General features: G+C 42.8%; 1 protein-coding gene across 4 annotated transcripts in view; it reads right to left on the reverse strand.

Moving 5' to 3' along the window:
* cebpg (CCAAT enhancer binding protein gamma) overlaps positions 1 to 26391 on the reverse strand; it is a 99340-nt gene that overhangs the window by 46559 nt on the left and 26390 nt on the right. For 2 of the 4 annotated variants that reach the window (XM_063067270.1, XM_063067272.1), the window contains exon 2: positions 20746 to 20824. The exons of the other annotated variants lie outside the window; for them this stretch is intronic. The gene's annotated coding sequence lies outside the window, so the exon portion shown is untranslated. The remainder of the gene's footprint in view (positions 1 to 20745; positions 20825 to 26391) is intronic. 4 annotated transcript variants of the gene reach the window in all.

Raw genomic sequence — 26391 nt, forward strand, 5'->3', positions numbered from 1 at the left:
TGGGTTGCAAAATGTAAAGATGCCTTTCAGTTGCCGAAGGAGCTGCTGACGAAAGTGCCTGTGTTGGTTTTTGCAGACCCCGATTTCCGTATGTATTGCTTACAGATTTTGAGCCTACTCTCAAAATCCCTTCCCTGATCGCTATGCATCTGTCTGGGAAGATCATAATGAATGAAATACTTCTCCTGTAACACTTTGGCCACGGTGGCTGCCCCCGATCCTTTGTAGGGAAGGCTTGCGCATATCTGGTGTAGCCATCAGTAATAACCAAGACATTTGCCCTGTTGCTGGAACTTGCTTGGAAATGACCCTTGTATAGATGTCAGCGGAGGATATTGGATGCCACAGGCCATTGTTGGTAGGCGGCATTGTTTGCTTATGATTTCAGCCTGAAGGACCAGCAAAGGAGCCGGAACAGATGATTTGTCCCGATGTGCGCATGAAGAGCTGGAACTGGACAGAGCGTAGGAGAGCATTCCTGCACCCGGACTTAAAGCAATGTGCCAGGTTTCCATCACGGGGAGGCAAGGCAAGGGCAGAATCGAGTGGTGGATCATTTGGGAGCTTCTGATTACACCATTCCACAAGTTTACTGCAACCTCACTGCAGTGAATACAAAGCAATTGCCCCAGTTGAGTCCAGGGGAAGTGGCTGCCACTCAGTGAAATGACCCTTGTACAGGAACCATTTGGTCAGCTGTTGCAGAAGGAGATATAGCCAAAGCTGAAAAGATGAAACACCCTGCCATATCACTACTGCTGAGAGAATCGAACAAACTGGAGTTGAGGAACCAGATTATATACTGGGTCACGTCTCCTCCAGACAGGCCTCAGCACTTCCAGTTGGTTCTGCCTGAGAAGTATCGCAGGATTGTGTTGAAGTCCCTTCATTTAGGGGTTAACACGACCTATAGATTGGTCAGAGATCGGTTCCAAATGAAGCCTGAGGTCAAAGAGTACAGCAAGTCATGCATTCAGAGGTAGATACTGCCTACGAGGGCCTTTCCTTTATCCCATTTGCAGAGTGCGGGGCCACTTGATCTGGTATGCATGGATTTCCTCTCCATGAAGCCCAATTCCAGCAACAGGGCAAATGTCTTGGTTATTACTGATGGCTACACCAGATATGCGCAAGCCTTCCCTACAAAGGATCAGGGGGCAGCCACCATGGCCAAAGTGTTATAGGAGAAGTATTTCATTCATTATGATCTTCCCAGACAGATACATAGCGATCAGGGAAGGGATTTTGAGAGTAGGCTCATACATGAGTTACTGAGCATGCTTGGAGTCAAGGATTACGCCTTGTGACCTTCAGGGTGATCCCCAGCCAGAGAGGTTCAACCAGACATTGCTAGACATGCTCGGAACCCTGGAGCTCAGCAAGAACAAAAAATAGAATTAACATATTGGGCATTAAGTCCACTGCTACAACTGTACACAGAATGAAGCTACTGGATACTCGCCTACTTGCCATATTACTTAATGTTTGGGCGCCAAGTGAGATTGCCTGTAGACCACTGTTTTGGGACTGGTGGGGAAGATTTGCCTCTGAAGTATGTGCCTGACATGAGGAGGGAATTGCAAAAGGCTTATGAATTAACAGAGGTTAGTTCCCAACTGATGCCTGGAGACAGTTCGCGTAAAGAACCTGGGGCTACCAGTGAAGCATAAGTTGTCTGCCCACTGGGTACCTACGCCTGACATGGTAACCCTAGGTAATTTCTAAGTAAGTACATGCTTGGCACAGCATTGTGAGCCGAGGAGCCTGAATGGTGCTGTAGGTTTTCTATGATGTGATGAAACTGGGGGGTGGAGAGGCAGTTTTGTGGCTGAACAATGAAAAGGGGACTGGGCTCTAAAGTAACCGGGAAGCTGATCTGAGCCAAGTGACAGGGTTACCTGATTTGCCGGAAGACATGAGTAATAGACAGGGAGAGGCCTCTCCATGTAGAGAGGAAAGATGCTAGGAAGTGTCCGAAACTGAGAAGCAGATGATGCGATAAAAGAGTCAGGAACCATATCACACCGAGGGAACAGAGTATTGTGCCTATTTCACCAGTGATATGTGTCACTACCATTTTACAAATGGCTCAGAGATTCTGACATCATGAAATTCCTTTGAAGACTGTGTTATTAATGAAGAGTTGATGTATGATTTCAAGTCATGAGGACATGACTATTTTGGTGGGGGTGGGGGAGACGGTCAAGCGTAACACCCCGGTAAAGGTTTTACTTCTAATGTTGTAGGGTATTTCATGTAATGGTCTTTCTGTAGAAGCAGTGTTTGGGTTACTGTTGGAAATAAGGGACGCTTAGGAAGGTGGGCCATCCAATCAGGAGAATGGAACGGGAAGAAGGTTCTAGAGAAGGCTGAGGAAGCGGTTTTGTGACTGACACCAGCGAGAGATGAAGAGAGAAGGCGCTAGAGAGAACTGTTTGTAGGATTCGATCTGGTGGGGAAACGCAATTCGATGGAGCCCAGGTGCAGAGGTCTGCTGAGGATTGGTGAATATGATTTTTGGAAGATTTGAGCTCCAACCTGTGCATATTTGACTGTTTAAATATAATGGGCCCTTTTGTTTCTTTTCTTTACTAACTCTTTGGATAAGTTAACGTTCACAAATATACTTTTTGATAATTGTATAAAGTGGCGTGCCTCAGGGATCTGTTCTGGGACCCCTATTCTTTGTGATTTTTATTAATGACCTGGATGAGGAAGTGAGCATTGATCATATGGATAGTCAGAGGCTTTTTCCCAGGGCTGAATTGGCTAGCACGAGAGGGCATAGTTTTAAGGTGCTTAGAAGTAGGTACAAAGGAGATGTCAGGGATAAGTTTTTTTACGCAGAGAGTGGTGAGTGCGTGGAATGGGCTGCCGGCGGCAGCAGTGGAGGCGGAAACAATAGGGTCTCTTAAGAGACTCTGGATGGCTACATGGAGTTTAGAAAAATAGAGGGCTATGGGTAAAGCCTAGGGTGGTTCTAAGGTAGGGACATGTTCGGCACAGCTTTGTGGGCCGAAGGGCCTGTATTGTGCTGTAGGTTTTATATGTTTCTATGTATGTAGAGCGTGATCTGTTATTTCATGCTGACTGGCTATTACAGGGCAGTAAATTACACAGCATTCACACAAACCGTGGTTTGGATGGTCAAGACATCCCAATCTCATGGATTTGGCGGGACCAAAGTCGTATATACCTTAGACGTACGAAGCCAGAGAAAGGTGGGTTGTCACCGCAGAATTCAGTGGCTGTTAGTGAGGAGCTAACAAGCCATATTTCCAGAGACAGTGAAAGGGGCTAATAAATTAGCCACAACTGACAGAATGGCAGAGCAGACTTGATGGGTCGAATGACCCAATTTTGCTCCATTATCTCAAAAGTACATATGATCTTACTGACATCAGATTTCTGTAAATGTACTTTGGGACATTTCCCTATGAATGGCTCCACGCAGGTTTTTAGTGTTATATGGAACATGGCGACTCTGAACAGTGGGAAGCTATGGGAAGATGTCACTTGTAAAGGTCAAGCTCTTTATCCTCATGCTATGTTATAGCACCACCAATCAGCAAAGCTACGATATCAAATGAACAGATGGAAAACAGCAAGATACGGACAGGATCAGACATGTCAAATGTCATAATCAAATCAGTGCCTACTTCCAACAGCAAAGTCTGCAAAGCTTTCCAAATGCCACACTGACCACTTACATTTTTCAAATTATCTGATGTCAGTTTGAATTATGGACTCTAGATAACAATTTGGTTACTAGAAATTGGATGCTATGTTTAGATTTTCTTTAAAAATTTAAATACAGCAGTAATTCTCACCAGTTCAGCAAACAACTTAAATGTACAAGTATCTCTACCGAACACATTAGATTCAAGATTATTATTTGTCATGTGAACATCAAAACTTACAGTGAAATGTATCGCTCGCAGTAACAACCAATACATCCCAAGGGTGTGTTGGGGGCAGTTCAGATTATGACTTTATGACTTTACAGATAAATATTTGAATGTTTTGCTACATTTACAAAATGTCCCATTCGATGGGAGGGAGGCCCTCTATTAGTCAGGGTCGACCATGGACGTTGCCTCCTAGCTGTCTGCATTGTTAGTGCAGTGCTGTTACTTGAAACACAAGGCAGTACAATATGGGGAGCAAGCTGTTGCCCGTGCAGCAGGCTTCCTCTTTCCACTCAGCTGATGAATCTAAAGGAACAGCTGAGACTGACACAGATTGGCACCAGCGGTGTCACAGGAGTTGCCAGTCAGTGTTGAACTCAACACAGGACAGCTTTAGGGACCAGCTCAGGACTTTTCCCCTCAGAGTTAACTCACAAAGCCTTTCCCATGAGTGGATAGGACAGGCAGGAAGACATAATCAGTGGTGTGGCTATGTTGTTAAGAGATGGAATTAAATCTTTAGAAAGTGATAACATAGGGTCAGAGAATGTTGAATCTCTGTGGGTGGATTAAGAAAGTGCAAGGGTAAAAAACCCATTATGGGAATCATATATAAGCCTCCAAATAGTAGCCAGAATGTGAGGCTGAGATTGCAAAGGGAGCTGGAAAGGGCGTGTCATAAGGGTAATACCTTAATTGTAGTGGGTGACTTCAATGTGCAAGGGGTTTGGGGAAAATCAGGTTGGTGTCAGATCACTTTGTTGAATGCCTACAAGATGGCTTTTTAAGGTAGCTTGTGTTCAAGTCTACTAGGGGAAAGGCCATCTTAGACTGGGCAATGTGTAATAATCCAGATCTTATTAGGGAGCTTAATGTAAAGGAACACTTAGGAGACAGTGATCATACTGCAGTTTGAGAGGGAGAAGCACAAGTCACATGTATCAGTATCACAATGGAATAAAGGAGATTACAGAGGCATGAGAGAGGAGCTTTCCCAGGTGCATTGGAGGGGGATACTGGCAGGGATGATGGCGGAACAGAGGTAAAATCTTGGCTGACAGGGAAGTTGAGACTGCATAAAGCAAAGGAAAGGGCATATAAGGTAACAAAAGTGAGTGGGAAGTTGGATGACTGGGAAGCTTTTAAAATCCAACAAAAGGCAACTAAAAAAAAAGCTTTCAGGGAAAGATGAAATATGAGGGTAAACTAGCCAATAATATAAAGCAGGATACCAGAAGTTTTTTTGTTATATAATGAATAAAAGGCATGTGAGACACAAGGAAATCTGCAGATGCTGGAATTTCAAGCAACACACATAAAAATTGCTGGTGAACCCAGCAGGCCAGGCAGCATCTATAGGAAGAGGTACAGTTAATGTTTCGGGCCGAGACCCTTCGTCAGGACTAACTGAAAGAAGAGCTAGTAAGAGATTTGAAAGTGAGAAGGGGAGGGGGAGATCCGAAATCATAGGAGAAGACAGGAGGGGGAGGGATGGAGCTAAGAGCTGGAAAGTTGATTGGCAAAAGGGATATGAGAGGATCATGGGACGGGAGGCCTAGGGAGAAAGAAAGGGGGAGGGGGAAGCCCAGAGGATGGGCAAGGAGTATAGTGAGGGGGACAGAGGGAGAAAAAGGAGAGAGAGAAAAAAATGTAATAAATAATGGATGGGGTACAAGGGGGATGTTGGGCATTAACGGAAGTTAGCGAAGTCAATGTTCTTGCCATCAGGTTGGAGGTTACCCAGACGGAATATAAGGTGTTGTTTCTCCAACCTGAAAGGCAGGTGAGAGTTGATATTGGACCACTGGAAAATGATGCCGGTGAGGTAGTAATGGGGAACAAAGAAATGGCAGATGAACTTAATAAGTACTCTGCTTCAGTCTTTACTGTGGAAGACTCTAGCTGTATGCTAGAGGTCCGCGAGTGTCAGGAAGCAGGAGTGAGTGCCATTGTTATTACAAAAGAAAAAGTGCTAGGCAAACTCAAAGGTCTTAAGGTGGATAAGTCCTTTTGACCAGATGGACTACATCCCAGAGTCCTGAGAGAAGTTGCTCAAGAGATAACGGATGCATTGGATCGGATGATCTTTCAAGAATCACTTGATTCTGGCATGGTACCAGAGGACTGGAAGATCGCAAATGTCACTCCACTCTTGAAGGGAAGAAGACAAAAGAGAGGAAGTTATAGGCCAGTTAGCCTAACCTCAGCGGTTGGGAAAGTGTTGGAGTCTATTATTAAGGATGTGGCTTCGAGGTACTTGGATACTAATGATAAAATAAGTCAAAGTCAGCATGGCTTCTGTAAAGGGAAATCTTGCCTGACAAATCTGTTAGAATTCTTTGAGGAAATAACAAGCAGGGTTGTCAAACGAGAGGCAATGGATGTCATTTACTTGGATTTTCAGAAGGCATTTGATAAAGCACCACACACGAGGCTGCTTGACAAGATAAAATCCTGTGGTATTACAGGAAAGATACTGGCATGGATAGAGGAATAGCTGACAGGCAAGGAGGCAACCAGTGGGAATAAATGGGGCCTCCTCTGATTGGCTGCCAGTGACTGATGGTATTCCTCAGGGGTCAGTATTGAGATTGTTACTTTTCACATTGTTTGTCAATGATTTAGATAATGAAATTGATGGCTTTGTGGCAAAGTTTGCGAATGATATAAAGTTAGATGGAGTGATAGGTAATGCCGAGGAAGCAATGCGATTGCAGCTGGACTTAGACAAATTGGAAGAATGAGCAAAAAAATGGCAGATGGAACACAGTGTTGGGAAATGTATGACAATGCATTCTGGCAAAAGGAATAATAGTGCAGACTATTATCTAAATGATGAGAAAATTTAAACATTAGAGGTGCAAAGGGACTTAGGAGACCTCGTGCAAGACTCCCAGAAAATTAAGAAGGCAATTGCAATGTTGCCATTTATTTCAAGGCGAATAAAATATAAAAACGAAGAGATAATGCTGAGGCTTTATAAGACACTAGTCAGGCTGCACTTGGGAGTATTGTCAACAGTTTTGGGCCCCATATCTCAGAAAGTATGTGTTGTCATTGGAGAGAGTCCAGAGGAGGTACATGAAAATGATTCCAGGAATGAAGGGGTTAACCTATAAGCATTTGGCAGCTTTGGGCCTGTACTCAATGGAATTTAGAAGAATGCGGGGAGATCTCATTGAAACCTACTGAATGTTGAAAGGACTAGACAGGGTCTAGTGGAGTGGATATTTCCTATGGCGGGGGTATCCAGAACTTGAGGGCACAGCCTTAAAATTGAGGAGCGACCTTTTAGGCAGTGGACAATTCAGTGGCTAATGGCTAGAGGCAATTCCAAGGGCATCCACACTCAGTGATAACAAGAGGCAGAGGAGAGTGCTGAAGGCTGAAGCATTTATAGCCATATTCAGCCAGAAGTGGATGATTTGCCTTGGTTCCCTGCTGAGATCTTTATCATCAGTCTTCAGCTAATGTAATTCATTCATGTTATCAAAAGACAGCTGAATGGGTTGGATACAGCAAGTGTTATACAGAACCAGACAAAATCCTGGCTGTTGTACTGAAGGTTTGCTGTCCCATACACTACAACTCTGGCATCTAAGTGATAATGTATACGTGGCACTATAGTGCAGCAGCTCAATTCCCGTCGCTGTCCATGAGAGTTTTTACTATCTACTGTGACCGCGTGGGTTTCCTCTGGATGCTCCAGGTTCCTCCCACATTCCAAACACGTACTGGTTAGGGTTAGTAAGTTGTGGGCCTGCTACTTTGGTGCCGGAAGCATGTCAACACTGTGGGCTGCCCTCACCTAATCCTCGGACTGTGTTGACCATTGACACAAACAACACATTTCACTGTACATATTACAAATAAAGCGAATATTATCCCACATACACCCACATACACCCTTTCCAAAGAAAAAGAACAAATCCAAACCAGAAAAGCATATGCAAGTTTCAATTGTGAGGAGGTTGACACAAGGTGTTCTCAATTAAACTTTCATACAATACTAATTCATTGGTAACCTGCTTAACTAGCATTAAGTTTGGCCTTCACTAGCATCAATTTGCCCCAGAACTCAAAGACTTGGTCTAAGCATAGAACCAATGCCTGAATTCCAGTGATGAGACTACCAAGTACAGCAAAATAGACACCAATGAACATCAAGGGAAATCAAAGACTACTCACGATTCACAGTTATTAGCAGTTAGTCATCCCTTTTCTAGGAATCACTGCAGGAAATAAAAATTGAAGAACTGCAGATATGGAAATCTAAAACACGAACAGGAAATACTGGAAACACTCAGCAGGTCAGGCAGCATCTGAGGCAAGGAACAGGGTTAACATTTCAGGCTGAAGGCGCTTCATTAGCATAGACCCTACCTAATATGCGTAGTGTTTACTGCATTTTATGTTCTTGGTTGGTGGTGTTGTGGTAGAAACACAATGTGACGTTGACAGGATGCAGAGCTGGGCTAAGTGGCAGATGGAGTTCAATCTAGAAAAGTGTGAGGTGACTCACTTTGAAAGGTCAAACTTGAAGGCATAATACAGGGTTAATGGCAGGTTTCTTAAAAGTGTGGAGAAACAGAGGGATCTTAGCATTCAAGTCTATAGATCCTTTAAAGCTGCCACAAGTTGATCGGGTGGTTAAGAAGACATATGTTGTTGGCCTTTATTAGTTCAGGGAACTGAGTTCAAGAGCTGCAAGGTTATGCTGCAGCTCTATACAACTCTGGTCAGACCACACTCGGAATATTGTGTTCAGTTCTGGGTTCCTCATTATAGGAAGGATGTGGAAGCTTTAGAGGGGATGCAGAGGAGAGAATGCACTGCCAGTGGTGGGAATAGAAACAAATACATTAAGGACATTTAAGAGACTCTTATAGAGGCACATGATGAAAGAAAAATGGAGGGCTATGTGGGAGGGAAAGATTAGATTGATCTTAAGAGTAGACTAAAAGGTCGACACAAAATTGAGGGCCAAAGAGAATGTACTCTTCTGTATTGCTCTATGTTCAATTACTTTATTTGTACCCTTCTTATACAAGTTCATTAGTGGCGAGCTTTATTGAAGTTTACCTGATAGAAACATAAACTACTGGAAAAATTCAGCAGGTCACGCAGTATCCATTGAAAGGGAATTTTCTCAGTTCTGATAAAGGGTCTTGAACCTGAAACATTCACTCTGTTTTTCTTTCCACATATGCTGAGTTAATCCAGCATTCATTGTTTTCATTTCAGATCAGGAGGAGCTTTTTAAGCCATTGTGTGTGTGGATGATTAACTCTGCCATGGACAGTCCCAAGCCCAGCTGCAAAAGGAGGAACGGTGGGCATGGACATAGCAAACCCATCTTTTAAAAAAACAGTACAACAGAAATGCCAACAGAAGCTCCCTGGGAGATGAAGGATCCTCAAAGATGGGCTGCACCTGGGTACAACTTGAAAGACTGGCCCAGGATAGAGGACTATGGCCAGCTGCTATCAGTGGCTTATGCCCCAGTAGGGGTGATGAGCTTAAATAAGGTAAGTGCAGATGGCGGCACGAAGGAAGGGCAAAAGTGGACCTAATTTTAGTGAATAGAACCAGGAAAATGGTTGAAGGTTTAATGTGATCTTAATTCTGTAAATTTCAAACAAAAAGTACTTATAGAAAGGGCAAAGGGTGGTCTAGAAATTAAGATCCTGAACTGGGGGAGACCAATTTCAGACAGGACTTGGCAAATGCAGACTGGGAGCAGCTACTTACAGATACATCTTACAACAAGAGGGACTCATTCAGAAGTGAAGTAATGACAGCTCAGGGATACAATCCATGTCCCCATAATGTGCCTTCATCAATCAAAGTATGAGTACAGGAGTTGGGACGTTATGTTGGAGTTATGCAAGATGCTGGTGAGGCCAAATTTGGAGTAGTGTGTGTAGTTCTGGTCACCTATCAATAAGATTATCAGTGTGCAGGTAAAATTTACAAGTATATTGATGGGACTGGAGGACCTGAGTTATAGGGAAAGGTTGAAAAGGATAGGACCTTATTTCCTGGAGCATTGGAGAATAAGGGGCTATTTGATAGAGGTATACAAAATTATGAGGGGTGGAGATAGGGTAAATGCAAACAGGTTTTTTTCAACTGCGGTTGGGTGAGCTAGGGTTAAGGGTGAAATGTGAAACGTTTAAGGGGTGCATCTTCACTCAGACTTGAATTGAATTGAATTGACTTTATTACTTACATCCTTCATATACAGAGGAGTAAAATATCTTTATGTTACATCTGTCTAAATGTGCAATTTATAGTAATTTCTAATAAATATTATGTACAACAGGATAGTCAATATAACATAGAAATACAGTTGTGTCAGTATGAATTGATCAGTCAGATGGCCTGGTGGAAGAAGCTGTCCAGGAGCCTTTTGGTCCTGGCTTTTATGCTGTGATACCATTTTCCCAGATTGTAGTAGCTGGGAACAGTTTGTGGTTGGGGTAACTCGGGTCCCCAGTGATCCTTTTTACACGCCTGTCTTTGTAAATGTCCTGAATAGTGGGAAGTTCACAACTACAGATGCGCTGGGCTGTCCACACCACTCTCTGCAGAGTCCTGCGATTAAAGGAGGTACAGTTCCCATACCAGGCAGTGATGCAGCCAGTCAGGATGCTCTCAATTGTGCCCCTGTAGAAAGTCCTTAGGATTTGGGGGCCCCATACCAAACTGAGGTGAAAGAGGGGCTGTTGTGCTTTTTAATCACCAGACAGCTGGTATGTACAGACCATGTGAGATCCTCGGTGATGTCTATGCCAAGGAACTTAAAGCTGTTCACCCTCTCAACCACAGATCCATTGATGTCAATAGGGGTTAGCCTGTCTCCTTTCCTTCTGTAGTCCAAGCTTCGACATGAGTATTGAATCGGCTGCTAGCAAAAGGGCTAGCTGTGGGTTCATTGCAACATTTAAAAGAAGTTTGGATAAGTATATAGATGGGAGGGTTATAGAGGGCTATGGTCCAGGAGCAGGTCGATGGGACTAAGCAGGATAAAGGTTCAGCACAGACTAGATGGGCCAAAGGGGCTGTTTCTGTGGGGGTCCTATTTTATGTTCTATTTACAATGCCTACATTTTTTTTGGGATTGACAAAGGAAGTCAAGGGCAGGAAAAGTGTAGGAATACCATTCCCTGTTGGCTGCACTCCCAGTCCAATACTTGGAAATACTTCATCGTTCATTAAATCCTAGAACACCCTACTCAAGCGCATTGTAGGAGCACCCTCACAAAAATGTCTGTAATGCTATAAAGCAATGCTATCAGTTTCAAGGAATTATGAATGGGTAAAACTTGGAAGGGACAACACATACATCCATGTGTTTTTCCTCTTTTGCTAAATCTTCAGTCTAAATCTGGATATTATCCAGCAAACCACAGATGTGCCTGTACCTATATTTCAAGGATACAAAGAATAACCAACGATTTAATTATCCTAATTTGCTTCACAATTTCCATTTAACCCCTAGAGACCTGCTTCACTTTGGGCTCCTGATCCCATACTTAGTCAAAGTTATTTATTTATTTAGAGATACAATGTGGAATAGGCCCTCTGACCCACTGAGCTGTGTCACCCAGCAACCACCAATTTAAGCCAAGCCTAATCATGAAACAATTTACAATGACAAATTAACCTGCTAACCAGTACATAGTTGAACTGTGGAAATGAAACCTGAGCTCCCGGCGGAAACCCACAAGTACATGGGGAGGAATGTACAGATTTGCTTACAGATCCCAACAGAACTGAACTCTGAACTTCGATGCCCTGAGCTGCAATAGTGATGCACTAACCACTACGCTACCATGGTGCCTTAAAGTGGGCATGACATCATCTAGATGCATGCTAGTTCTAGCAGATAAGTAGCAAGGTGTTCATGTCCTATTTCATTACTGAGAACTCCTTTCAGTACGTCACTGATGAATGGGTGAGAATGGCCAAGCTCAACTTGCACTGACATCTGTGATTAGGACATACTTGGGAGGTCTTCCTAGTGTGGGCTAGATGTCGAAGCACCAGCCAAATTTGAAGTTTGTTTAGGGAGCTCTAACTCTGGTTCATAGACCTTGAACACAAGAGATGTGGATATCATCAGTCCCTGACGGATCAATGCGCATCAACCATTCTTTAATGTCATAAGGAAGTTAAATTACCCACATACTGGATACAGTATAGCACAGAAGGAAAACATTTGGTCTAACCTGTTCCAGCACACCCCAATCCTATTTAATTAGCCTCCTTCCACCGGACATTGAGAACAAATCCCACCGAGCAGGCTGGGATTTTTAATTTCCGGTTCATTTAATAAACTGAATCTTAAGTAGATTTTAATAGCAGTGACAGTGAAACTTCATGATTGTTATTATAAAAATATATTAATTTTCCACAGGGTAGGAAATCTGTTTTTATTACCTAGACTGGCCCATTGTGTCTCCAGACCTACAAAAATACATTCAATTCCTAACTACCCTCTGAAATAGGGCAACACAGTAGTGTAGAAATTAGAGCATTGCTTTACTGCACTGGTGACTTGTGTTCAGTTCCTGCCACTGTCTGTAAGGAGTCTGTATGTTCTCCCTGTGAACCGTGTGGGCTTCCTCCAGGTGCTCCAGTTTCCTTCCACAGTCCGAAGATATACCTGTTAGTAGGTTAATTTTCCTGTGATTATGCAAGGGTTAAATTGGCGGGTTGCTGGGCAGTGCAGTAGGGCCTGTTCTGTGCCGTATCTCTCATTAAAATGGCTTGGTAACCCACAGCACAAAGGCAATAAATACTGGTCAAAGAGCATTGGGTATTAGTGCGAGGCACTGGTGTGAACTCTGAACTTGCAGACTGGGAGAGCATCAGGCTAGCTTGAATCGCCTAGTTCCTTCTGTTTATGAACTTGTGCTATGATAGTCACATTCTGAAAATAAGTAGAAAAGAAACATCTCTTCAAGTAATTATCCAAATGTGCTTTGAAAGTTCCTGTGAAATCTGATCTGGTTCCTCCCCCCCCCCACTCTCCACCCCATCTTCTCAGTCAGTTCATTCCAGATTACAACAATTTCTAAATTTAATACTACTGTACTTCTTTTGCACTGAAGGCAACTGGTATTAGACTCGGGTCACTGGTTTGGGGCAAGCCAAATGAAAAAATCAGACAAGTGCCTTCAGAAGAAATCCACCACTGCTGCAATTACCCTGGTAAAAAGGCAAAGAAACTTACCAGATGATATAAGTCTTCAGAAACTTTCAAGACCTTTCAAAACTCTTCTTTCCCTCCAGTTTGTCTCACATAATACATTGTAGAGTGAAAAGCTCTTCACTTAAATTTACTGTACATGCCCCAGTAACATTCAAAATGAATAACTACACATGGCCTCAGAAATGTTCTGCCAAAATGAAGATTAAAAGTTTTGATCTTACACGAGTCATCTGGCCTCAACAATGCTCAAGAGTTTCAGAATTTGACTTGAAGAGGAATTATATCACGGAAGTTATTGAGATTCCTCGGGAACTAAGAAGCAGAATGAATATCACAGTACTCATGGGAATGACCAAAAAAAATCACTCATGACAGTATCTTGCACAATAAACAATTCACCATTCTGCAGTCTCAGCATGAACACGACAAACCACATTGTTTATACAGTGAGAAAGGAAACAGATTTAATATTTCAAGTCCCTGATCTATCACCTGAAATGGGGGGGGGGGGATAAAACAATAAAAGAAGTAACTTTGCTTTAGGTTACAGAAAGAGGCGAGGGTGGAAAGAACAAACGGAATATCTGAGGTAGGATGGAGACCAAGAGAATACAGAAGACACAAATGCCATTAGTGTTTCCTGACAAAGATTTACAAAGAATTGTTCATCATGGCAAATTTGTCATGAAGACAACTGTGAGAACAAAATGCTGAACACAGTGCTGATGGAAATCTAAAGGATGTTGGAAGTACTCATCCAATCAATAACATGTTTAGAGAGAGAAAATGTGGGTTAACCTAGATTTACATCAGAAGTGGACAGTTCTTACACAAACTGGAAAGGACAGTTATTGGACATTTTGAATTTAGTACTGAGTTTTAAGAGCTGCAATGCACCAAAAAGATGCTGTTCCTTAAACACACTGGGCTTTGACAGGACAAGGAGATCACAGTGAAAGTTGGATGATGAATGAAAGTGATAGATAATTAGAAACTTGGGAGTCACCTTTGCAGGTAGAATGGAGGTGTTCTGCAAAGCTGTCTAATTAATAGTCTGTTTGGTTTATCCAAGGTACAGGAGCCCACACCATCAACACCAACCGTCATGCACTACATTACAAATAAGACCGTAAGACACAGGAGCAGAACTAGGCCATTGGCCCATCGAATCTGCTCCACCATTCAATCATGGCTGATCCTTTTTCCACTCCTCAGCCTTCTCCCCATAACCCCTGATACTGTATCCAATCAAGAAACTTTGAATCTCTGCCTTAAATATACACCTGGTCTCCACAAATTCACTATTCTCTACTAAAGAAACTTCTCTGCATCTGTTTTAAATTTTCATCCCTGTCCTGAGGTTGAGCCCTCTTGTCCTATACTCCTCAACTATGGGAAACATCCTTGCCACCTCTACTCTGTCTAGGCCTTTCAACATTCAAAAGGTTTCAATGAGATCCTGCCCCCCACATTGTTCTAAATTCCATCAAGTATAAGCCCAGAGCCATCAAAAGTTCCTCGTATGATAACCCTTTCATTCCCAAAATCATCCTTGTGAATGTCCTCTGAACCTTCTCTAATGCCAGGGCATCTTTTCTTAGATGGGGAGCCCAATACTCAAGGTGAAAGCCTCAGCATCACATCCTTGCTCTTGTATTCTACACTTTTGAAATCAATATTAACATTGCATTTGCCTTCCTCACCATTGACTCTACCTGCAAGTTAACCTCTAGGGTGTTCTGCACGAGGATTCCCAAGTCCCTTTGCATCTCAGATTTTTGGATTTTCTCCCCATTTAGAAAATAGTCAGCACATTTGTTTCTACTACCAAACTGCATGACCAGACATTTTCCAACACTATTTCATTTGCCACTTTCTTGCCCATTCTGCTAATCTGTCCAAGTCCTTCTGCAGCCTGTTTACTCAACATTTACCAGCTCCTCCACCAATCTTCAAATCATCTGCAGACTTGACAACAAAGCTATCTATTCCATCATCTGAATCATTGATATACAACATAAAAAGAAGTGATCCCAACACCAAACCCTGTGGAACACTATTACTCACTGGCGGCCAACCAGTAAAGGATCCTTTTATTCCTACTCGCTGTCTCCTACCAATCAGCCAATGCTCTAAACATGCCAGTAAGGGCTCTTAACTTGGTAAGCAGCCTCATGTGTGGCAACTTGTCAAAAGCTGACTGAAAATCCAAATATACAACATCCACTGCATCCCCATGTATCTATCCTACTTGTAATCTCCTCAAAGATTTCCAGCAGGTCCGTCAAGCAAGATTTTCCATGAAGGAAACCATGGTGACTTTGTCCTATCATCTCCTGTGTCGCCAAGTACTGCATACCCTCACCGTAACAATTGACGCCAACATCTTCCCAACCACTGAGGTCAGGCTAACTGGTCTACAATTTCCCTTCTGCTGCCTTCATCCTTTCTTAAAGAGTGCAGTGACATTTAGAATTTTCCAGTCCTCTGGCACCAAGCCAGAGTCCAATGAGTTTTGAAAGATTGTTACTAATGCCTCCACAATCTCTACTGCTACCTCTTTCAGAACCCTCGGGTGCAGTTCATCTGGTCCAGGAGACTTATGTACACTTAAGTCTTTCAGCTTTTTCAGCACCTTCTCCCTTGTAATAGTAACTGCACTCATTTCTCTTCCCTCACATTCTTCAACATCTGGAACACTGCTAGTGTCTTCCACAGTGAAGACTGATGCAAAATACTCATATAGTTCATCTGCCAACTCCTTGTCCCACATTATTATTTCTCCAGTCGCATTTTCTAGTGGTCCTCTATTCACGCTCATCTTTTTTTTTACATACTTGAAAATGCTTTTACTATCCACTTTGATATTGTCTGCTAGCTTGCTTTCATATTTCATCTTTCTCTCCTAATGATTGTTTCAGTTGCTCTCCGTAAGTTTTTTTAAAGCTTTCCAATCCTCTATCCCAGCGGTCCCCAACCATCAGGCCACAAAGCATGTGCTACCGTGAGGAAACGATATGAGTCAGCTGCACCTTTCCTCATTCCCTGTCACGCACTGTTGAACTTGAACATAGGGTTGCCAACTGTCTTGTATTTGTCGGGACATCCCCTATATTCGGCTAAATTGGTTTGTCCCATATTTCCCCCGCTAAGGTAGAGCGTTCCTATGAATCCTTTCGTGCCGAAATGGCGTAAAGCAAAGAAGCAATTACCATTAATTTATATGGGAAAAATTTTTGAGTGTACCCAGACCCAAAAAATAACCTACCAAATCATACCAAATAATACATAAAACCAAAAATAACACCAATATATAGTAAAAGCAGGAATGATACGATAAATACACAGCCTATATAAAGTAGAAATAATGTATGTACAGCCTAGTCGGGAAGATGAAGGCAAAGCCAATTTGTGGGAGAAAAATCGGCACGTACGTGCATGCGCACACAGGTGCCCACGCAAGGTTTCAAGGTCATGGTAGTCTTTCCTTGGGTAAAGTGTCCCGGGATTTGACTGCTACTTTTGTCCCTTATTTGGGAGTGAGAAAGTTGGCAACCCTAACTGTGAAAGACATGCTGAGGTGAGTTTAACCCTACTTGAACACCGCCCCCCCCCCCCCCGGTCCGCAAGAATATTGTCAATATTAAACTGGTCCGCGGTGCAAAAAAGGTTGGGGACTCCTGCTCTATCCTCCCACTAATTTTTGCTTGGTTGTATGCCCTGTCTTTTGCTTTTACATTAGCTTTGACTTCGCTTGTTAGCCATGGTTTACTATTTTGCCATTTGAGTATTTCTTTGTTTTTGGAATATACCTATCCTGCACTTTCCTCTTTCTTCCCAGAAACTCACGCCATTGCAGCTCTGCTGTCATCCCTGCCAGTATCTCCATCCAATTTACATAGGTCAACTCCTCTCTCACACCACTGTAATTTTTTTTTACTCCACTGAATTATGGCTATGTCAGACTTTACTTTCTCCCTATCAAATTTCAAGTTGAACTCAATCATATTGTGATCACTGCCTCCTAAGGATTCTTTTATCGTCAGCTCCCTAATCGTCTCTGGTTCATTGCATAACACCCATTCCAGTACAGCTGATCCCTTAGTAGACTCAATGGCAATCTACTCAGGCATTCAACAAACTCACTCTCTTGAGATCCATTACCAACCTGATTTTCACAATCAACCTGCATGTTGAAATCTTCCATGATTAACATTGTCCTTTTGACACACTTTTTCTATTTCCTGTTGTAATCTGTGGTCCACAGCCCAGCTACTGTTGGGAGACCTGTATATAACTGCCATCAGGATCCTTTTACTCTTGCAATTTCCTAGCTCAACCCACAAGGATTCAACATCTTCCCATCCTATGTCACATCTTTCTACTGATTTGATGTCATTCTTTTCCAGCAGAGCCTCACCACCCACTCTGCCTACCTTCCTATCCCTCCGATACAACATGTAACCTTGGACATTCAGCTCTCAACTACAACCATCCTTCAGCCATGATTCAGTGATGGCCACAACACCATACCTGACAATGTGTGATACTGAACAAGGTCATCCCCCTTATTTTGTATACTCACTACACTGAGATATAACACTTTGAGTACTATATTTGCTATCCTTTTTGATTCTGCATCCCTAATGAACTGATACTCATCCTGCTGGCTGCATTTTGTCCTATCATCTGCCTGCCCTTCCTGACAGTCTGACTGCATGCTTTTTTACCATCTGTCCTATCCTGAGTCCCTTCACTCCAGTGAAGCACCAATGAACTGCTACTTCACCTGGAAGGACTGCTTCAGTACCTGTAGGGTGGGAAGGGGGACGGTAAAATGGCATTTATTACACCTCCTGCAATTATAAAGAGAGGTGCTGTGAGAAGATGCATAGTTAGACCAGAGGAAATGGCCTCTTCAGAATGCTGTAAGGGCAGGAGAGAGGAAGATGTACATTGCTGTTCCAGTAATGGAGCAGACATGTGCCAGCATCTGACATTCACCACCTCTTGGACTTGGGCATCAGATGCAGGCATACACAGGTGCAGGCTGTGCTGAAGCATAGCAGTTGATAGCTGGTTGTTTTGTTTGTAATTGGAATCTATCAGCATAATTCAATACCATGAAAATAAATATGCTAATATCAAGCCAGTTCTACAATAAAATTCGAAACTAGTTTGAAAGCAGCAAGTTGAATTGTATCCGGATACATTTCCAATACGAAATGTGCATAATTCATGAAAGATACAAGTTTGAAAAGGGAAGTAGCAATTAACAGTGCCAATGTATATTAGCGCAAGGTAGCAGAGCACCAGGGAACACCCAGCTCAGATAGCTGAATTCTGAATTAGCAAATCTGATTTACACACAAGACATAGAACCGGTTTAGCACAGAAGGCTGCATTGCCCTGTAAATTATTTCTCTCAAATGCTTATCCAACTTCCTTCTGAAACTCCTGATTATCCCTTCTTCTACCACCCCCACATGGTTTGTCCTGCACTTTAATCAGTGTCCCTTGGTTTTCAAATCATCCTTTAATATTCCTCTCCTTTCCCTAATGAATCCATCATTATTTGTGAAGGTCCTAGGAACAATGTAGAAGACTTTCATTTAATTAGTTCTAGGAAGACTCTCCTTCCTCCTAAGGAAAACAATTCCAACTCCTTCAGCATAAAATTATTACCGATACATCACACTCCTGGAGCTAATTAAATGAATGTCTTCTACATTTTTTCTAGGACCTTCACGAACTTTTTCAAGTATGTGGTCTCCAGAATTGGACAATAATCTCCAGTTCTGGCCTATCATTTATAAAAGTTCAACAAAATCATCCTATCTTTCTGTTCCTACACAGATCCAAGGATCCCATATGCTTTACTAACCACTCTATCAACACGTCCTGCCACTTTTGCAGATTTATGCACATTTAAACATCCAGATCCTTCTGTTCCTGCACACCCTTTAGAACTGTGTTATCTAGCTTCACCTCATTGCTTGTGCCAAAATGCATCACTTCACACAAGGAGATTGAAGTTCCATCTGTCACTGGTCTGCCAAATCTGCCTGTCTATACGCTCCTATTATCGCTATCCTTTTCCCTGTTACCACACCTCAAAAATTGATGTCACTTTGAAATTTTATCCTGCACACTCATCTCCAATTCATTAATGTATTTTTTTTTAAAGCAGTGATCCCAATTTGAAGGACATATACTTGCCGTGACCTTTGCTTTGTATTGAGTTAATATTTTATCCACACTGTTCTTCAACCCTTTACTCCATGACCTGTTTTGCAAAACTGTCTTTTATTGTCACATTTTTGGTAATCCATAAGGACATTGTGGTTTTGTCCAAGTAACTGCAAACTTTTAAAATAATTTGCTCAATTTATTTCAGAGTTGCAAGCAAGTTTTGTATTTACTACTCATCACCGCTCCAGCATGAAGTAATTATTTCAGAAGCTAGTTAACCAAAGCTTGACCAAAGTTGCAGATGTCTTTTTTTATATAAAGAACACACATAACACCAGACTGGATAGATGGAATTTGTTTTCCTTAGAGGGAAACCTTCCTGAGATGATTACAAGGGCCAAAGATGAGGTTGCTAGAAAGAAATTATACCCTGTAACAGAGGTGTCTAAAATCAGAATTCTGAAAGGATCTTCCAATCAAGGTGGTTGGAATCTCAAACCCATTCTTTAAGTATCTAACAACAAATATATAGCCTACCAATAAGGCATAGAAGACTCCAGAGAGCTGGAAAACAGCAGTTTATTTTGATGTGGATAAGCAATGGCTAGCATGGACACTGAATAGCCAAAGGGCCTGTTTTTATTCTGTACATCTGTATGACTCACAGATTGTTTTCACCATAAATACTGGTTCCATGGTTACTAATAACAACAACTAACCCCATTGATGTTATTCTAAAATTACTTAATCCAAATTTAAATTCACAACTGCTTTGATGGCATTTTAACTATCTATACGTCATTGTCCCTGTTCAGACTCAACAACCCTCTCTGTAACTGGATCTTGGACTTTTTGACTGAAAGCCCCCAGTCAGTCCGAGGTTGCAACAACATCTCAAGCTCCGCAGCGCTGAACACAGGTGCCCCCAGGGTTGTGTGCTCAGCACACTGCAGATTCATGACTGCACTGCCTGATCCAGCTCATACCACATCATCCAGTTCACTGATGATACAACGGTGGTTGGCCTCATTAGCAGCAAGGATGAGTCAGTATCAGAGAGGAGGTACAGAAGCTTATGAAGTGATGTGAAAACAACAACCTGAGTCTCAACATGGACAAGGCAAATAATTGATTGTGGACTTCAGAAAAATGCAGGCCAACCACTCAACATTGCACATCGCTCTGCCTTGCAAAGAGTGAAAAAGCACAAAATTCCCTGGTGTGCACATAACGGATGATCTAACCCAAGACCCACAACACTCCTCATTAGTCATGAAGGCAAAGAAGCAGCTACACTGAGGAGATTGAGGTGTGTAAAGTCCTCATCCCCATTCTAACAGTTTCCTACAGGAGCACCACTGAATGTTCTATCTGGCTGCATCATTGTGTGGTACAGGGTCTCCTGCCCCTATTTGTGACACTTACCTGGAGCGTTGTAGATGAAGGGCCTGAGTCTCCGGGATATGTGGTAGTAGGGATCCTCAACAATTTCTCTGACCCACTACTGTCAGGAAGGAGATACAGGAGCATTAGGACCAGGACTGCCAGACTGAGTAACAGCTTCTTCCCTCAGACTCTGAGACTTATGAATACTAGGAGAGTAAGCTGTTTACTGTCCTGCTTACCTGTGCTGTTCACTTGATATGCATTTTGAATTATATTTTATTAACATATTTGTGGTAATATTTGGTTTATGTGCTGTGTAATATACGTGTTGTGGGTGTACCTTGGTCAGTTTGGTTGCATATATCTACAGTCAGATAACAAAAAACTTGAAATCAAACTTACCTAGGCCTCTGGATTACCAGACTAGAAACATCACATTGCTACCACACTCCTTAAATAAATAAGCAATATTTCCAGGGCATCCTTCTGATTCTGTCCTGTTCAAATAACAGGGAAAAATAACACCAGGGGTTCGCTACCTATTTTATAGCATAGACCAATACCATTAAACAAGGGGTCCATGGACCCCAGGTTGGGAGCTCCTGCAATAAATGAATGTTCCTACTATTAGTGGATAGACATATCGGAATGGGATTGGGAAGTGAAGTTAAAATGGGTGGAGCAACACACATCAAAGTTGCTGGTGAACGCAGCAGGCCAACAGCATCTCTAGGAAGAGGTACAGTCAACGTTTCAGGCCGAGACCCTTCATCAGGACTAACCGAAGGAAGAGGCTCACTGGGAGACCCACATTTCCATTTCCCATTCCGATTATGTCCATCTCTTTCACCAAACAACTTCTTAGCTCTTTACTTCACACTTCCCCACCTGGTTTTACCCATCATCTTGTGTTTTTCCCTCCCCTCCTCCCACTTTTTATCTTTACTCCTCATCTTTTTTTCTCTAGTCCTGCTGAAGGGTCTTGGCCCGAAATTCTTTTCCATAGATGCTGCCTGGACTACTGAGTACCTCCAGCATTTTGTGTGTTACAAACTAAATCCAATGCATTTCAATGTAGTGCAATTTTAAATCAATCCGAACAGTACTCATCAATTTTATCACCTTTACAACAAACTGCCACCTTGGGCTCATGGATCATTTCTGACATTTCTCTTCCTTTTCTGGACCGGTTTCAACTCAGGAGGCAAATTAGCCACTAACATCTGCTACAAACCCAACAACTCCCAATAACTACACCTCGTTCTACATTGTCTTCTCTAAAGACCTCATCCCCTTCTCGCAATCTCTCTTCTCAGACACATCTGCTCTTAACATGAGTGCTTTCTGTTCCAAGGCTTCCAAACGGTTCTCCTTCAGAAATGTGGCTTCCCCTCTGTCATAGTTAGAGCCCTCAGACACATTTCCTCCATTTGCTGCCTATCTACTCTAACCCCAGCCCTCACCTAGACAGAATGGAGACGGAATTCCCCTGATCCTCACCTCTCACCCTACTAGCTAGGCATGCAGTATATGTGTCACCCTGCGCCACTTTCACCAGCAGCAATGAGACCCCACCATGCCAGATCTTTTCCTCTCCCTTCTTCCCCAATTTCTGCAAGGACAGCACTCTCTATGACTCCCTGGGGTGCTCCACTCTCTCCCTGTCTCCTGGCACATTGCGTGCAACTACAGGAGATGCACCACCCAGAGATTAAATAGCCCTTCCAGGTACAGTTGTAAGAAAAAGTTTGGTAACCCTTTACAACTACCTGGTTCTCTATATTAATTACTCATAAAATGTGATCTGATCTTCATCGGAGTCAAAATAATTGACAAACACTATCTGCCTAAACTAATAAGCAGTGATAACAGAGCTCTTTGAAGAGGCATTTCTCGCAGGTCGGCAGTGATTATTTAAAAAGAGAGATCCATGGGCATTTGTCCATTGTACAGGGCCTATCAGTGGTGTCAACATAGCTCTACGAACTAAATAAAAGCACAGAAGGGATAAGTGGAGCAGCCATTGTCGGGAGTAGGCCAGTAGTGAGAGTAGGAGCAACAGGCTTTGGCTCAAAGAGGCTTCAGCTCTGTGTAAAGTATCTGTTAAGGTTTCCTTTTTATCTTTTTTCCTATGTTACTGTGTCATTTAAATGGCTGTAGTGTGTTCTTCGTGCCAGATATTAGAGAACTGGGAAACCCAGCGTCTTCCGCGGAACTACATCTGCGTGAAGTGCATCCAGCTGCAGCTCCTTGAAGACCGTGTTAGGGATCTGGAGCAGCAACTGGATGATCTTCAGCTTGTATGGGAGAGTGAGGAGATTATTGATCAAAGCTACAGGGAAGTAGTCACCTTGAAGTTGCGGGAGGCGAGTAGCAGGGTGACTGTGAGGAGAAATGGAAATAGGCAGTGAGAACAGAGCACCCCTGTGGCCATTCCCCTCAAAAACAAGTATACCGCTTTGGATACTTTTGTGGAGGATGATCTCCCGGGAGAATGCGACGGCGACTGGGCTACAGACACTGAGCATGGTCCATGGTGCGGAAGGGAAAGAGAGAGAAGAAGGGACATATTGCACCAATGACATAGGTTGAAAAGGGTAGGAGGTCCTGAAGAGAGCTTTTAGGGAGCTAGGTAGAAAGCTGAGGAACAGGACCTCCAGATAGTAATCTCTTAATTGTTGCCTGTGCCCCAGTGAGGGCAAGAATGGGATGATTTGACAGGTGAATGCATGGCTGAGGAACTGGTGCAGAGGGCAGGGGTTCAGATTTATGGATTATTGGGATCACTTCTTGGGAAGGTATGACCTATGCAAAAGGGACAGGTTACACCTGAACCGAGGGGGTCCAATATCCTTGCAGGCAGGATGGCTAGAGTTGGGTGGGTGGGTTTAATCTAATATGGCAGGGGGATGGCAACTGGAACGGTGGTGCTGAAGATGAGGTAGTTGGTTTACAAAGAGAGGCAATGTGAAGTAAGACTCCTGGCAAGGAAAGGCTGATGATAGGGCAACATTGCAGTCAACAGGATGAGTTGCAATGTAAAATGTGGCCAAAATTGAGAAGGGTGAATACAGGACTAAAGTTGTTACATTTGAATACATGAAGTATACAGAATAAGGTCAATGAACTTGTGGTACAGCAGTGCTGGCAAGCATGATGTTGAGGCATCACTGAATCATGGCTGAAAGAAGATTATAGCTGGGAGTATAATGTCCAAAAATAAACATTGCATCAAAAAGATAGGCAGGAAGGCAGAAGGGATGGCATGGCTCCGTCGGTGAAAAATGAAATTAAACCATTAGAAAGAGCTAACATCAGGTCGGAAGGAGTTGAATCATTGTGGATAGAGCGAAGGAACTATAATGGTAAAAAGACCCAGATGGGGGTTGTATACAGACCCCCGTACAGTAGCAAGGATGTGGTCTACAATTTACAACAGGAGATAGAAAATGGATGCCAAAAGGGCAATGTTACAATAGTCATGGGGATTTCAACATGCATTGAGATTGGGAAAATCAGGTTGGTGTGGGATAACAAGAGGGTGAACTTTTAGAATGCCTAAGAGTTGGCTTCTTAGACAGCTCGTGGTTGACCCACTAGGGCTTCAGCTTTTCTGGATTGAGTGTTGTGCAATAAACCAGAATTGATTAGAGCACTTAAGATAAAGGAACCCTTAGGAGTCAGTGATCATTATATGATATGATCGACTTCACGCTGAAATTTGAGAAGAAGCTAAAGTCAGAAGTATCATTATTACAGTACAGTAAAAGGAATTAGACTATTAGAGGCATGAGAGAGGAGTTGGCCAGAATTGATTGGAAAAGAATACTAGCAGGGATGAAGGCAGAGCAGCAACGGCTGGAATTTCTGGAAGCAACTTGAAAGGCACAGGATATAGTCCTCCCAAAGAGGAAGAAGTATTCTTAAAGCAAGATAACACAACCATGGGAATGATAGAGGAACTAAAGGCTGTGGGGAAAAGGCAGGTAGGTGGAGATGAGTCCATGGACGGATCAGCCATGATCTTACCAAATGGTGCCGCATGCTTGACAGGTCAGATGGCCTACTCCTGCTCCAATTTTTGTTCTTATGTTCACAGCCAACAAGGGAAGTCAAAGCCAACATCAAGCCAAAGAGAAGGCATATAATAGGGCAAAAATTAGTGGAAAGTTAGAGGATTGGGAAGCTTTTACATACCAATAGAAGGCAACTAAAAATGCCATTAAGGTAAAGATGGTATATCAAAGTAAGCTAGTCAATAATATTAAAGAAGATAAACTGAATAAGTACTTTGCATCAGTTTTCACTGTGGAAGACACTAGCAGTATGGTGGAAGTTCCAGGCATCAGGGGTGTGAAGTTACCATAACTTAAGAGAAGATTCTTGGGAAATTGTAAAGTCTGTAGTAGTCAAATCACCCTGACCAGATGGTGCAGACCCTAGAGTCCTGAAAGAGGTGGCTGAAGAACTTGTGGAGGCATTAGTAATGATCTTTCAAGAATCACTAGATTTTGGAATGATTCTGGGAGACTGGAAAATTGCAAATGTCACTCAACTCTTCAAGAGGGAGAGAGGCAGATGAAAGGAAATAAAAGACCAGTTAGTATGACCTCAGTAGTTGGGAAGATGTTGAAGTTGATTATTAAGCATGAGGTCTCCAGGTACTTGGAAGCAATGATAAAATAGGCTGTAGCCAGCATGGTTTCCTCAAGTGAAAATCTTGCCTGACAAATCAGTTGGAATTTTTTGAAGAATAACAAACAGGATAGATAAAGGAGAATTGGTTGATGTTGTGTACTTGTATTTTCAGAAGGCCTTTGACAAGGTGCCACACATGAGGCTGCTTAACAAGCTACAAGCCCGTGGTATTACAGGAAAGATTCTAGCGTGGATAAAGCAGTGGCAACTTGCCAGGAGGCAAAGAGTTTGAATAAAGGGAGCCTTTTTTGGTTGGCTTCCAGTGACGAGTGGTGTTCCAAAGGGGTCTGTGTTGGGACCGATTGTTTTTATGTTATCTGTCAATGATTTGGATAATGGAATTAATGGCTTTGTTGCAAAGTCTGCAGATGATATGAATAGGTGGAGGTGCAGGTAGTGTTAAGGAAGCAGAGAGGCTGCAGACGGACTTAGAATAGGAGAATGGGCAAAGAAGTGGCAGATGGAATATAGAGTTGGGAAGTGTATAATCATGTACTTTGGTAGAAGAAATAAAAGGATTGACTATTTTCTAAATGGACAGAAAATACAAAAATCTAAAGTGCAAAGGGACTAGGGAGTCCTTGTGCAGGATTCCCTAAAGGTTAATTTGCAGGTTCAGTCTGTGATGAGGAAGGCAAAGGCAATGTTAGCATTCATTTCAATAGGACTGGAATAGAAAAACAAGGATGGAATTTTGAGACTTCATAAAGCACTGGTGAGGCCTCACTTGGAATATTGGTCCCCCTGGGATTCAAGTGCAACCCACCCTTTTTGTACAGGTCACACCTGCCCCTGAAGAGGTCCCAATGATCCAGAAATCTGACTCCCTGCCCCCTGCTCCAATCCCTCAGCCATGCATTTATCCTCCACCTCATTCTATTCCTATACTCACTGTTACGTGTCTGGTCAGATCACTCGTCTGAGTGCTACTGGTGCCATGTAACCTAGTACTACCTGTCACATGGTCAGGTGGTCGGCGACTAAACT

This window comes from Mobula hypostoma, chromosome 14, assembly GCF_963921235.1.
Source record: "Mobula hypostoma chromosome 14, sMobHyp1.1, whole genome shotgun sequence".
In the NCBI taxonomy this organism is placed as follows: domain Eukaryota; kingdom Metazoa; phylum Chordata; class Chondrichthyes; order Myliobatiformes; family Myliobatidae; genus Mobula; species Mobula hypostoma.